At 43.6% G+C, this 12574-nt stretch overlaps 1 protein-coding gene across 1 annotated transcript in view; it reads left to right on the forward strand.

Annotated features, from left to right (window-relative positions):
• Window positions 1–6107: 6107 nt before the first annotated feature.
• The window catches only part of BAK1 (BCL2 antagonist/killer 1), a 28791-nt gene continuing 22324 nt past the window's right edge, over window positions 6108–12574 (forward strand). Inside the window, exon 1 of the mRNA XM_029572529.1 lies at window positions 6108–6318. The gene's annotated coding sequence lies outside the window, so the exon portion shown is untranslated. The remainder of the gene's footprint in view (window positions 6319–12574) is intronic.

Raw genomic sequence — 12574 nt, forward strand, 5'->3', positions numbered from 1 at the left:
AAAAAATGCAATGGGGCAAATCTAGGACTGGATCAGCCTGTTTGGTTGATCTGGGGGTGAGGTGGCAACCATCCTCCTTCCTACACTGGGTGGTGCTTTACTGAATAAACTCACTCCTATGCTGGACTGCAACTATGCAGGGCAAGACAGTGATTTACTGAGGAAAATCCCTCACCACACTGATGCCTACTGGGCAGGTATTTTACTAAGAGAACCTCCTCCACATTGACTTCAACCGTGCCAGGCTTGGCACAGGGTTTTACTGAGGAAACCCCTTCCCACAATGATGCAGGCTGTGCCAGGACTGGCACAGGTTTTTATGGAGGAAACCCTTTCCCTCAATCTGGGCTGTGCCAGCTTGGCTCAGGGTTTTACTGAGGAAACCCCTTCCCACAATGATGCAGGCTATGCCAGGCTTGGCTCAGGGTTTCACTGAGGAAACCCTTTGCCACAATGACCCAGATTGTGCCAGGCTTGGCACAGTTTTACTAACCCTGACTGTTCTGGCCTGGGAACACTGTTTGTACTACAGACATTCCCTCCCCACAGTGACCCCTGTTGGTGCCAGGCTAAGATCAGTATTTTGCTAAGGAAACCCTCTCCCACAATGACCATGGCTGTGCCAGACTGGGTACAAAAGTTTACTAAGGCAGCCCCTGCTTCCTACACACCCAATAAGCTGTGGCTAGCTGGGCAGTATTAAACGGAAGAAAAAATTCCCATATCAACCACCTTATCTGGTTTTTCAAGAATGTTATTAAAACTCTTGATATAAGAAATAGCATTGATATGGTTTATTTTGCTAACGCTTTTGATACAGTACGGCATGAAAGACTGACTTTCAAATGAAGAAAGATGGTGATTAAGGCAATTTGAAAGTATTAGAGACTGACTGAAGGGGAAAATGCAGAGGTTTGTGATTTCAGGACATCCATTCTTATTGAAATAAGGTGACAAATGGGGCCCCCACAAGGATGTATACTAGGATCACTGTTTTATATTTTTATCAATGATCTAGACTGGAGTAAAAGGCAGTATTGTCGGTTTGTCAGACCATGCAAACGCTAGTTATATTGGAAAACACAGCAGGGTCCACTGATTTTGCAGAGGGATTCAGAGACTTTGGGCAAATGGGCAGAAAACTGGCAGAGGAGAGTACATCTGGCCTTTCTCTTTCGTCTGCAGCTAACTGGCTAAAGTTGAAGCTGAATACCCCAGTTATTTCTAACCACCCAAATCTTCTATAGTTACATTTTGGTCAGCCAATTGTCAGCACTGACTATCCTGCTAACTGGCTAAATCTGAAAACCTCACTCGGAGCATGCCCTGACCTGCCCCCTCCCCCCTTTTTTTTTTCTCCAGCTATATCTTTATGCATACTAATTGTGTGTAGACATATTAGCAGGGCGGGGAGGAGGCGAGCAGAGTGAATTTTTAACCCTGAACGTCCTTAAAAATAAGTACATAGCTATGGATAGTAAAACAATTTTCCACACAGAACATGAAACCTCTTTAAGATGCTTCTTTCAACGCCTGCCAAATACCTCTGAACTGGCAAGGACAGGCCTGGGTGTGGTTTAACACTCCTCCTTAACCATTGGGGGTTTTGTAGATCTGCTGTTCTCAATATAATAAGAGTGTGGGACTAGAGATCACAGTATACTTTACTTTCAAAACGTGGACTGTCTCTGAGCAGGGCTGTTGCAAGGGAGGGGCAAGAAAGGTGAGCACCCTGAATGCCAAGTCACTCTTTTGAGTCAGTCTAAGAGTCTGCAAGCATGTGAGCCATAAAGGGACAGGGGCGCGGAAAGCAACCCTTGCTCAGGACTCCATTTGGTCCAGCGCCTGTCCTATCTCCAATTGTCATAAGAACATGCCATACTGGGTCAGACCAAGGGGCCATCAAGCCCAGCATCCTGTTTCCAACAGTGGCCAATCCAGGCCATAAGAACCTGGCAAGTACCCAAAAACTAAGTCTATTCCATGTTACCGTTGCTAGTAATAGCAGTGGCTATTTTCTAAGTCAACTTAATTAATAGCAGGTAATGGACTTCTCCTCCAAGAACTTATCCAATCCTTTTTGAAACACAGCTATACTAACTGCACTAACCACATCCTCTGGCAATAAATTCCAGAGCTTAATTGTGCGTTGAGTAAAAAAGAACTTTCTCCGATTAGTTTTAAATGTGCCACATGCTAACTTCATGGAGTGCCCCCTAGTCTTTCTATTAACTGAAAGAGTAAATAACAGATTCACATCTACCCGTTCTAGACCTATCATGATTTTAAACACCTCTATCATATCCCCCCTCAGCCATCTCTTCTCCAAGCTGAACAGTCCTAATCTCTTCAGCCTTTCCTCATAGGGGAGCTGTTCCATCCCCTTTATCATTTTGGTCGCCATTCTCTGTACCTTCTCCATCGCAATTATATCTTTTTTGAGATGCGGCGACCAGAATTGTACACAGTATTCAAGGTGCAGTCTCACCATGGAGCGATACAGAGGCATTATGACATTTTCTGTTTTATTCACCATTCCCTTTCTAATAATTCCCAACATTCTGTTTGCTTTTTTGACTGCCGCAGCACACTGAACCGACGATTTTAATGTGTTATCCACTATGATGCCTAGATCTTTCTTGGGTTGTAGCACCTAATATGGAACCTAACATTGTGTAACTATATGCATTACCTTGCACTTATCCACATTAAATTTCATCTGCCATTTTGATGCCCAATTTTCCAGTCTGCAATGTGCTGGGAGATCCACTAGTGTAGGGGTGATAAACTTTGATCCTCAAGAGCCACAAACAGGTCTGGTTTTAGGGATATTCACAATGAAAATGCTCGAGAGATTTGCATGCATTGCCTTCACTGCCACAGTTCAGTCAGATTTTCAAGATACCCCCACTGAATACGCATGAGACACATTTGTGTGCACTACCTCCATTGCATAGACATACATCTCATGCATATTTATTGCAAAGAACCTGAAAACTGGACCAGTTTGCAACAATTGGAGTTGCCAACCTACCTCCATGTTGGCATGAGATTTTAATCCATTTTTTTTTATTTTATAACTCATCCCACTGCATTAGACTGTCAAACAGAAATCCAGAGTGGGCTCCAAACCCATATAAAGCATGAGGTTAAGCTAACAGAGAGGCTTTCCAGCCCTGTTCTGGTGACCTTACAGCTAATTGGGATTTCAGATGGCCACATTGAATATCCATGGGATACATCTGTATACATTGGAGAGCTGTTGCATGCAAATGTATGCCATGCATATTCATTGTGGCTATCCTGAAACCCCACCTAGCTGTAGGGCCATCAGCACAGATACAGGAAACCCTTTACTAAGTAACGTCTCTACAGAAATGTGGGGGGGAAATCCTGTGGTCCATCAGGCCCTAACTTGGTGCTACTGACCAAAGAAACCCTAGTAAGATTATAGCTCTCTCCTGTGATAAGATGAGGCCCTTTCCAAATAACAGATCTCAGGAGAAGAGATTCCTTTGAGGCAGTCATCAGCAGGGCTGTAACTAGGGGTAGCTGCCCAGGGTGCAAAGCTCCCTGGGAGCAGAGCATGGGCCTGCAGCAAATGAAAGCCAGAAAGAATGCCCCTCTGCTTCTACCACCCAAGCTGGGGAGGCAGAGAGGAGAGACCAGTACAAGGGATCAGCATGGAGGGAGAAAGGGGTGGGGAGCACAAATCTGCTTGCCTGCCCTCATTGCAACTCTGGTCCTCAGAGTCTGTTCTGCATACAAAAGCTAATACTTTGACCCTGCTTTCTTCCATGCCTCGCCTGAAGCTCCTCTGGTCTCCGTGGGAGTCACCGTGTACAAGGATTCTCTGACTGCCCTGTGGTGAAACATGCTAAAGAGGTTCCACCGAGTTCCACAGAGTACCAGGCAGGTTTGTGTTTTGTTTCCTTCTCAGGTAGATGCATGCCTAATTGGTACAAAAGTTTGTTTTTTTTTAACTTAATTTTATATTTATTGTGTTTTCCCTTCAGCAGATGTAGGAAGCTGATAGTGTCTTATTTATATTTTTATATATATATATATATATATATATATATTGCAAAACACAAATCTTCCACAGTAAATATTGAATCCAATACTATCTCAAACTTCAAATAAAATGTTTTACAACACAATATTTATAAAGCACATTTAATTTACTAAGATTTGAACTTACCAAGTTTCTCAAGGCAAAATATACAAGATAAATTATATAAGCTATCAAATCATTCACACCAGATTATAAAATCATATTCAAAAAAATCCCTATATACCACTATTATGCTGAATCAAGTGATAAGCTGCAGATTGTATTTGAATGTTCATAAGATGTTATCATATGACTCATGCATTACTTTACTGTATTTGTCATATTTACCAATAAATGTGTTGATTTATCAGAGCTCAATTTCTAATGACTATTTGTTAACACTGAAAGAAACTAGAAGGATCTTTCTCACATTTTTGTAAATGTTCCTGAAGCCTCGGACTGGTGCTTCTCAGCAATTAGCAAGCATTAAATGAACCTCTTTCCTTCTAGCTGTTGCAAGATGTTCAAAAGACCCCTACCACGGCCTTCCTCAGGGGCAAAGACAATCAACCCTGTCTCAAACTCCTTCATAGAGAAATATTCTCAACTGGATTTCACGTGAACCAGGTCCTGTCTCCAGTTTCATCTCAGCTTGGGCATTCTCAGTCACTTAATAGTTAAGATGTGCACTGCTACTTGTCAAATAAATGGATCATCTTGTCAGTCAGAAAACTGCTGCATAATGGTAGTAATTGCAGTCAAGATCCAGGACCCTCGGTGGGGCTCTGTTTGTATTGATTTTAGTTTATGTATGTAATTATGTTTATCGCCTAGGCCTTTTTGTGTTAGGCGTTTAATAAATTCTTTTAAATGAAATGAATGAAAAAATGAAATCTCCTCTTTGTTGCTGTATTTTTCTGACAGCTGCATGGGCCTCTGATGAAAGGTCACTTAGATTTGTAATAGTGAGAGCAGATAAGCAGGGGCAAGTTTTAGAAACAGTAATAGGAATGAGATAAGTCAGCCTGTCACCTGCAAGAGGACCAGTTTATATCCAGGAGTAAAACTAATGAAGCTATTCAACAGCATCCTTCAACTAATTTGCCTATATAGGAATGTAGTCACAGAATGGGTCAGAAATCCAACAGAAAACCTGCGCCTCCTATTCTACAAAGACACACTGTCTACAGAATTGCCCCCAACAGCAGAAGTAGGATACTTCCTCTTACTTAGCATACAAAAAAGAATATTCAGATTCTGGTGTCACTTCAGATATTCAGCGAGATAGCCATGTTAGTCTCATCTAGCAAACACGACACAAGGTGCATGGCACCTTATCGACTAACTTATTTATTGAGGCATAAGCTTTAGAGGCCAGAGTCCACTTCATCAGATTCCACTTTGTCTTTGTCACCAGTAACAGAGACACACACTCCTTGCACTACCAGGCACTTTGTGAAATAATACAAAATCCTGAAGAGAAAAAAAAAATACACACACAGCACCTGTGCAGCAAACCTGCCATATCACAACAGCACTAACTCCTAGGGCTCAACCTTTGAAGAGGTGGCACTACAACTACTCCACCGGGCAAAAACACCAATACAGGCAACTCTCATTGGAAAGTGCAACTTGGACTGCTACAATTCTCTACATCGAAATTATACGCTAGCAGAATCCCTCTCCAACACAAAGAACACAGCTAAACACTCATCAATTACAGAATGTGACACCCTAAATACAATTTAAATTGATAAAAACTGAAATGTAAACCTCAAAAAGCCAGACATTGCATGCACTGTAACACTGAAAACAATAAATGCATTTCTCTTACACTCTGCAAAATACAAAGACAGAAGAGATGCACATTTCCAAAAGCTAACAAAAGAATGATCTGGCCAGACACAATAGCGAACATTATCCTGGAATTAAAATTACTCGTCTCTTCTGTGCTTTGAAATCCTGTCCTTTATTACTAAGTGCATCTTGCTGGCAAGCACGAGCTTCCCCCTCTGTGATGTCCCTAAAGTTTATTGGACTGTGGCGCAGGTGCGAGCAGGAGCCTCTTGGTGTCGCTGGAGGAAGGCGATGTTCATTCTCTACCTCGATGGCTCCGTCCCAGCAGCCTCCTGCGTCCCGGAAGAGGGCGCCCGGGGACAGAGGGCAGAGACGACGGGGTTCGCCACCCGGACAGTCTGCTTCCTCTTCGCATATTTGGAAGGAGGTTTTTTTAGCCAGAGTTGCTGAAGAGGGGCTCAGGACAGGTGAGCAGAGTCTTTACAGAGCTTTTGCTCTTTTTTTTTTGGTAACCGCAATGGCTCCCTTCCTTATTCTTTGGAGGGGAGAGGAGGAGGTATTGGGGTTTAGAAGGAATTGGAATAGTGGAGGCTGCAGGGTAGGGGTGCTGCGGGGATTGGAGTTGGAATAGTGGAGGCTGCTAGATGGGAGGGCCACCGTGATTGGAGGATAGGGGGAGTAGCGGGGATTTAAGGGTGTTGAAATAGTGGAGGCTCTAGATGGGGGGAGCAATGGGGATTGGAATAGCAAGGGGTTATAGGGTGGGGGGAGCAGCGAAGATTAGAGAAATTTGAATGGAGGGGCAGCAGGGATTGGAATGTGGTGTGTGCAGTGGGGATCAGGGTAGGGAGAGCAGCGAGGACTGGAGGAGATTGTACTAGCAGGGACTGTAGGATGAGGGCAGCAGGGATTGGAGAGAGTTCAAATAGCGGGAGCTATAGGGTGGGGGTAGCAGTGGGGATTAGAATAGGGGCTATAGTGTGGGGGGAGTAGCAAGGGCTGCAGAGTGAGGCTTGGAGGAGGTTGGAGTAGTGGGGGGCAGTGAGGATGGGGAATAGAGAGGCTGCAGGGGGAGGGGAAGCAGGGGTTGGAATAGGGGCTTTAGGGTGGGATGTGGCAGAGACGAGGGGATTGGATTAGTAGGGGCTATAGAAGGGGGCCGTAGGGATTGGAATAATGGGGGCTATGGTGGGGATTGGAAGGGGTAGAAATAACAGGGGCTGCTTAGAGCCTGGTATATATCCCAGGGTCCCTTGATGTAGCTGGGCATCTCATTACCTGCACCACAAAGAATAGAGAGGGGGCAAAGGTGACATATGGTGACATATGAGGAAAACTCCGAAAGATGTGAATAACACGGTTCTCTGGTCCCTCCCGATGCAGCCTCCGCGAAACACGGGACCGTGTCGGGGGACTTTAAATTTTCTGCTGTTATCCGTATGGAGTTGCCGTATTATATGAATGATTTATAAAGCACGAACTTCTGTTTAATAAAATTCGGATATTAGTGAATGGGACTTCACTCTCTTACTTGCACTATTGACTTTGTGAATATTATAAAATCCCCACATGTGATTTATGGTGTAGACTTGGAAAACAGGTGCAGAGTCTGTGGGATACTGACTATCCCCCCCAATTTCAATAGGAAACTCTGCAGGAAGTTCCCATTTAATATTAAGCTTGCTGACTCCTGCGGGGTTTAAAAATTACTCTCCTCTCAAGATAATTATCTTTGGAGCCCTGATATTTTTAGTATATACTGATTTACATTTAAAAAGTTATTTTTTACAACTGAAAAGCTTATGCTAATTTTATATAAAATATTTTTAAAATTTAAATCAGATTTTTAAACGTTTAATTGTTTGGAAAAAAAATAATTTACTTGCCTTGAGAGAAGGGGTTTGAAAAGAAATATTTTCATGGAGATGAGCACAGCTGAGAAGGACTCAAGGACCTTGTGTCGTTTACTAATATATTTATGTCCAGTTATCATTACCTGTCCCTAGAATCACTAGTGTGTGTAGCACTATCACCACAGCACTCTCCTAGAACACTGTTTGTGTATAGGGCTATTACCATTACTTTCCCCCCTAGATTTACTAGTCTGTGTGTAGTACTGTCCCTAAAACTGCTAGCCATGCCCTCCAATGGTAGTGATGAGGGATGTTGAAGATAAATTAATGAAGGAGTGAAGTGACAGGTCATGGTGCTTGGAGAAGCAGCTTTAGTTCTGCAACAAGATAAGTGTAAATAGATGTTGTTTTTGATTAGCCAATGGTGATGATGTGACTGTGTGCCAGGTGCCCTGAAACTGGCAGTGGCAGCAAGCTGAAGTTATTGCATAGTGTGTGGTCATCATCTTGGCCTGTGCATACCCACTTCTGGTAAGGTTCCAGCCCAGTGGTGGTGCAATGGTGTTGGGTGCCATAGGCGAACTTTGTGCTTCTCCTCCCCAATTAATTTTCAGGATCTTAGGCCCCTCCTGAGATATAATTAAATTCAGCAATCATGATCCACCCCCACTACCACCCCTCCCAAAATGATCCCAAAATCACATAATGGGATATCAGACTTTTTAAAATAATAAACTTTTTTTGTGTGTGTATCTATATATGACGTAACCCAAAACTCAGCAAAAAAATGACACTCAGAACTAATATAGTATCTGCTCTTTAATGCGTTTCCCTGCTGCCCTAGGTAACTGCCTAGTTTGCCTAATGGTTAAACTGGCTCAGCACTCACTCTGCAGTCTTTCATTTAGATTGTGGGCCTCTGGAAACCTACTTGCCTTACTTCTAAGGAAAATTCAGATGCAGCTAAATCCCTCTAGGTTTCTGCTTTGGCAATTTTACAGCAGCAGTGGGATACTCCAAAGAAGCAGGCTTTCTCATCATTGAGGGACAGTACTGGCAGAAGCTCAGATCAGTTACCTTAAAGTGGGATATTCAGATAATAAAGTTGTAGTTTTATGCTCATGCTGATTTTGAGAAGCTGAGGTGGGATCAGGCCCTCCCTAACACTCTGGATCCACTGTCATATTTATTTATTTAGTTAGTTTATTGGTTTGATTTGTAGTCCACTTTTTGGCACTTTAAAAGTGGATTACATTCAGGTACTGTAGTTATTTCCCTATCCCCAGAGGGCTTACAATCTAAGACTTTGTTCCTGAGGCAATGGAGGATAAATTGACTTGCCCATGGTCACAAGGAGTAGCAGTGGGATTTGAACCTTTGTTTCCCTAGTCCATGGGGAAGCCAAGCAGGACCGAACATGAAAAAGTTATAAGGTGCAAAATCCTGGTTAGTGTTTCTGCAAGGTAGCCCCATGCCTAGGGGAGAGACATTCATTCATTGCAGGCTCCGGGCCCCAGAAAGTGAAAGCGAAAGTGCTGATCTCACTGCCTGGAAACCAAGCAGCCCAGAGCCCCACAGACGTGCACTCGGTGCTACCTGGCATAACGCTGGATGAGCCAAAACCTTTTCTCCGAGAAACAGTACCAAGCACAGGGGCAGGGCCAGTTCAATGGAAGCACTGCAGAGCTGTACATGGACCAGGGGCAGAGAAAGGAAAATGCATCCTAATGGGAAGGAGAACTGCCATCAGCCTGGGCTGTGATTCTGTGTGCAGTGTGAGAGGTTTTTTACTATTACAGTGCTAAATAATCCTTATGTTTTCCCAAGCCTGGCCAGGTATATGAGATAGATTTGCACTTACTGGGTCTCCCGTGTGTGCAGATTTTCCTCATTCATAGTCCTTCTGGACATCCCCGACTGGCTGTGGCGTCCCCAGGACAGGTTTGGGAAGCCCTCCTGTGTTGAATTCATAATAGCTGCCTGTCCAGTCTCACAGGTAAGGTTAGTTGAGGCATGGGTAGATAAAGGACCTGATTTCCAGTTTCAGATTTTATATTCCATCAAATCCAAACTCAAAGGCAACCCAATGTGGCTTCCAATAATCAAAAAAAGTCCATAGCATCAAACACATAGTACAATACAAAATGCAGTTGAGGTATAAAACAATGCAAATATCAAGTATAATACAATCCAAATGCAATTTAAATGTGCAGTGGGAATATTCTGTATTTTACGAGGAAAGTGAGCTTGGTAAAATGGGGTCAAAGTGAATTTTCCCAAGTCCACGGAGTCACGGGGCCTATAAGGAATACAGAAGGGGCTGCTTTGTAAGTGTCTATTTTGGGAATTTATTTTTTATTCTTTAAAAAAGATATTTATATTCTCCCAGTTTGTGTCTATGGGAACATGCTCAGCACGTGGGCTTCTAAGTTTGAAATATAACCTCTGCCGCTGCTTAGCATTTCTAATGTGTTCCTAGATACAACTGGCACAGTTCTGATGGACTGATGAAGGAATTGGGCTCGAGGGCCAGATATGATGGCCAGATTTGAGAAGCCACTATTTTCACTGTACTGCTAAACTGACAACGGATTCAGGGGTGATATTTTTTGTCTTCCTGGCAGAACAAAGCCAGTGAGATTTACCGGGACTCCGATCTTCTTTTAAGTTATCCATTCATGTACACACGCAAACATGAGCAACAGCCAGACAGAGCTAAACTCCAAAAGCGAGATCCAGATTGTTATACATGGTTCCCGGAAGGCGAGAAAGCTGTAGCAGTTAACATAAAAACTCTGGATGGAGACTGCAGAGCTTTTGAAGGAAAGCGAGACTGATGCTTCAACACAATTGAGTCTCTGAAGCAAGTAATATCTGTAAAAACCTCAAAAGATTAAAAATGTTCAGAATCAAATTGAGGCACCAGCACAGGCCTTAATTTAAAGAATATATGCCTGCACATGTATATTTGTTAAATGTAAGTGAACGTAGAAAATAATACAAACAACTTTCCCATTCCAATAGAAGCCTGGACACATCTGAATGAAACTGATGTCATTTGGGGGGTGGGGGGGTGTTACAAATTGGAATGGTTTTAGTGCTTTCCTTTTACTGGGAAGCAGATGATAATGCTATAAAGAGAGAGAAGGCTCTGATGTTTGCCAGCCAGAGAATTCATATTTTTCCAAGACATTACAAACAGGAGCTATGCTGATAAGGTGGAAAGATTTGATTTCCCCAGTAAATGCCGTTGTATACCCAGGGAAACTGATTCTCCACACTCGCGATAAGGCTAGAGCGGTTCTGGATAAGGGTGCAGTGACCAGACGGCTCTGAGAGGCTGGCCCAGTCCTGGTATTATCCCCGTTATACCTACGGACTTGGAGTTCCCACCAGACCTAGAAGTGCAGCGATGCACTGGGTTAACACTGGCGCTGGTTCTGACATGGAAGCCGCCTGGACACCTTGCACCAGCAGACATGAAATCTTACAAAGATTTGGGTGCTTAAATTACGTAGATTAAAAAGAGGTTCAGTCACATTACATCATTAACAACTATATAAGATTCTGTCCATTGAAGGTGGTCTTTATGCCAAATATCAGTTCCTTTTAAGGGTAATAACTAACTAATTTTAGTAAGAAAATTCCCCCCCAAAAAATCAAATCATAAAATGACAGTACTGAAAATAAATAGGCCTAGGACAACACTTATCATTGGCTATACCAGAATGCATTACAAGGGAATTATTACCCGCCTTTCAATCAAATAAACGGGTTGTGACACAATGGCTCTCATTAGAACTTTAATCAGAAAAGTTATTTTGAAAAATGTTCCAAATGCATCGTGGTTTCCATAAGCACCATGGGTGTTCTTCCAGTGTGCTGTTGCCTTCTCTGTCTCCCAGAAACTGTGCAACAATGTGCAGGAAAAGTGCTAAGGAGAGCTCCCCAAACCTGGGTGGGCCCGAGGCATCTTTACCATGAGCTTCCCACAGTACCTCGCCCGCCATGGAGTGGTCTTTGTGTCCAAAGGGGTTCGATGTATCTGAGAATTTCTTCTACTTTTGAGTCTGGGGATGGAACTTGCCAGCCATACCTGGGAAGGAAGTTGTAGTCTTGTCCCTCATGAGAAATGGAATACGTTTCCACGCTTTAATGTAAATATTTGTATATTGCTTCGGATAATCTAGCCAGCTGAAGCATCCTGGGCCAGGGAAGGGCCGGGATTCGATTCACAGGTTTGGTCTTCCATTCTCCAGTATGGCTGGGGATGCGGCGGAGGCAGTGTTCACAGCCTCTTGGGGTGGGGGTGCAGTCTTCACCCCTGGTGATGCCAGCTAGGCGGTCTTAAGACGCATGCATACTGGGCTTCGGAGGGAAACACAGTTTGTGACCCCTGATGAAGAGCTGTCCAGGGTGGGCAGTATAAATTTATGGAGGGGGAACCCTTGGTGGTGCCAATTAAGACTCATGGCACTGTAACCTACTAAAAGCTGGTTTCAATAGAGCTGGAAGTCAAAGGAGTAAGAGGAAACTGCCAGACCCCAAAGAGAAAGAAAGAGTCTGGCCTTGAGTTTTGAGTGCTCTGTGTTGGTGTGTTTGTTGATACATGAGTTACCTGCTCAGCACTTTAGGTTCCTGGAGCATGTTTTTCTTTTCCCGTTCGACCATGTCACCACGTGTGAGTGTATAGTCTCTGGAGTGACTCACTCCCAGAACTGAAACTGCCAGGCACTCAGACTGTAACCAGATGTGTACGCGTAGCATTCCTGGAGTGACTCAGGGCTGAAGGCAATAGGTGTAAATACCGTGCTGAAACACGAGGAAGTCTGTCTACTCACCACCTGCTTTTAACCTCTTCCTCCTCCAG

Source organism: Rhinatrema bivittatum, chromosome 12 (assembly GCF_901001135.1).
Source record: "Rhinatrema bivittatum chromosome 12, aRhiBiv1.1, whole genome shotgun sequence".
Taxonomy (NCBI): domain Eukaryota; kingdom Metazoa; phylum Chordata; class Amphibia; order Gymnophiona; family Rhinatrematidae; genus Rhinatrema; species Rhinatrema bivittatum.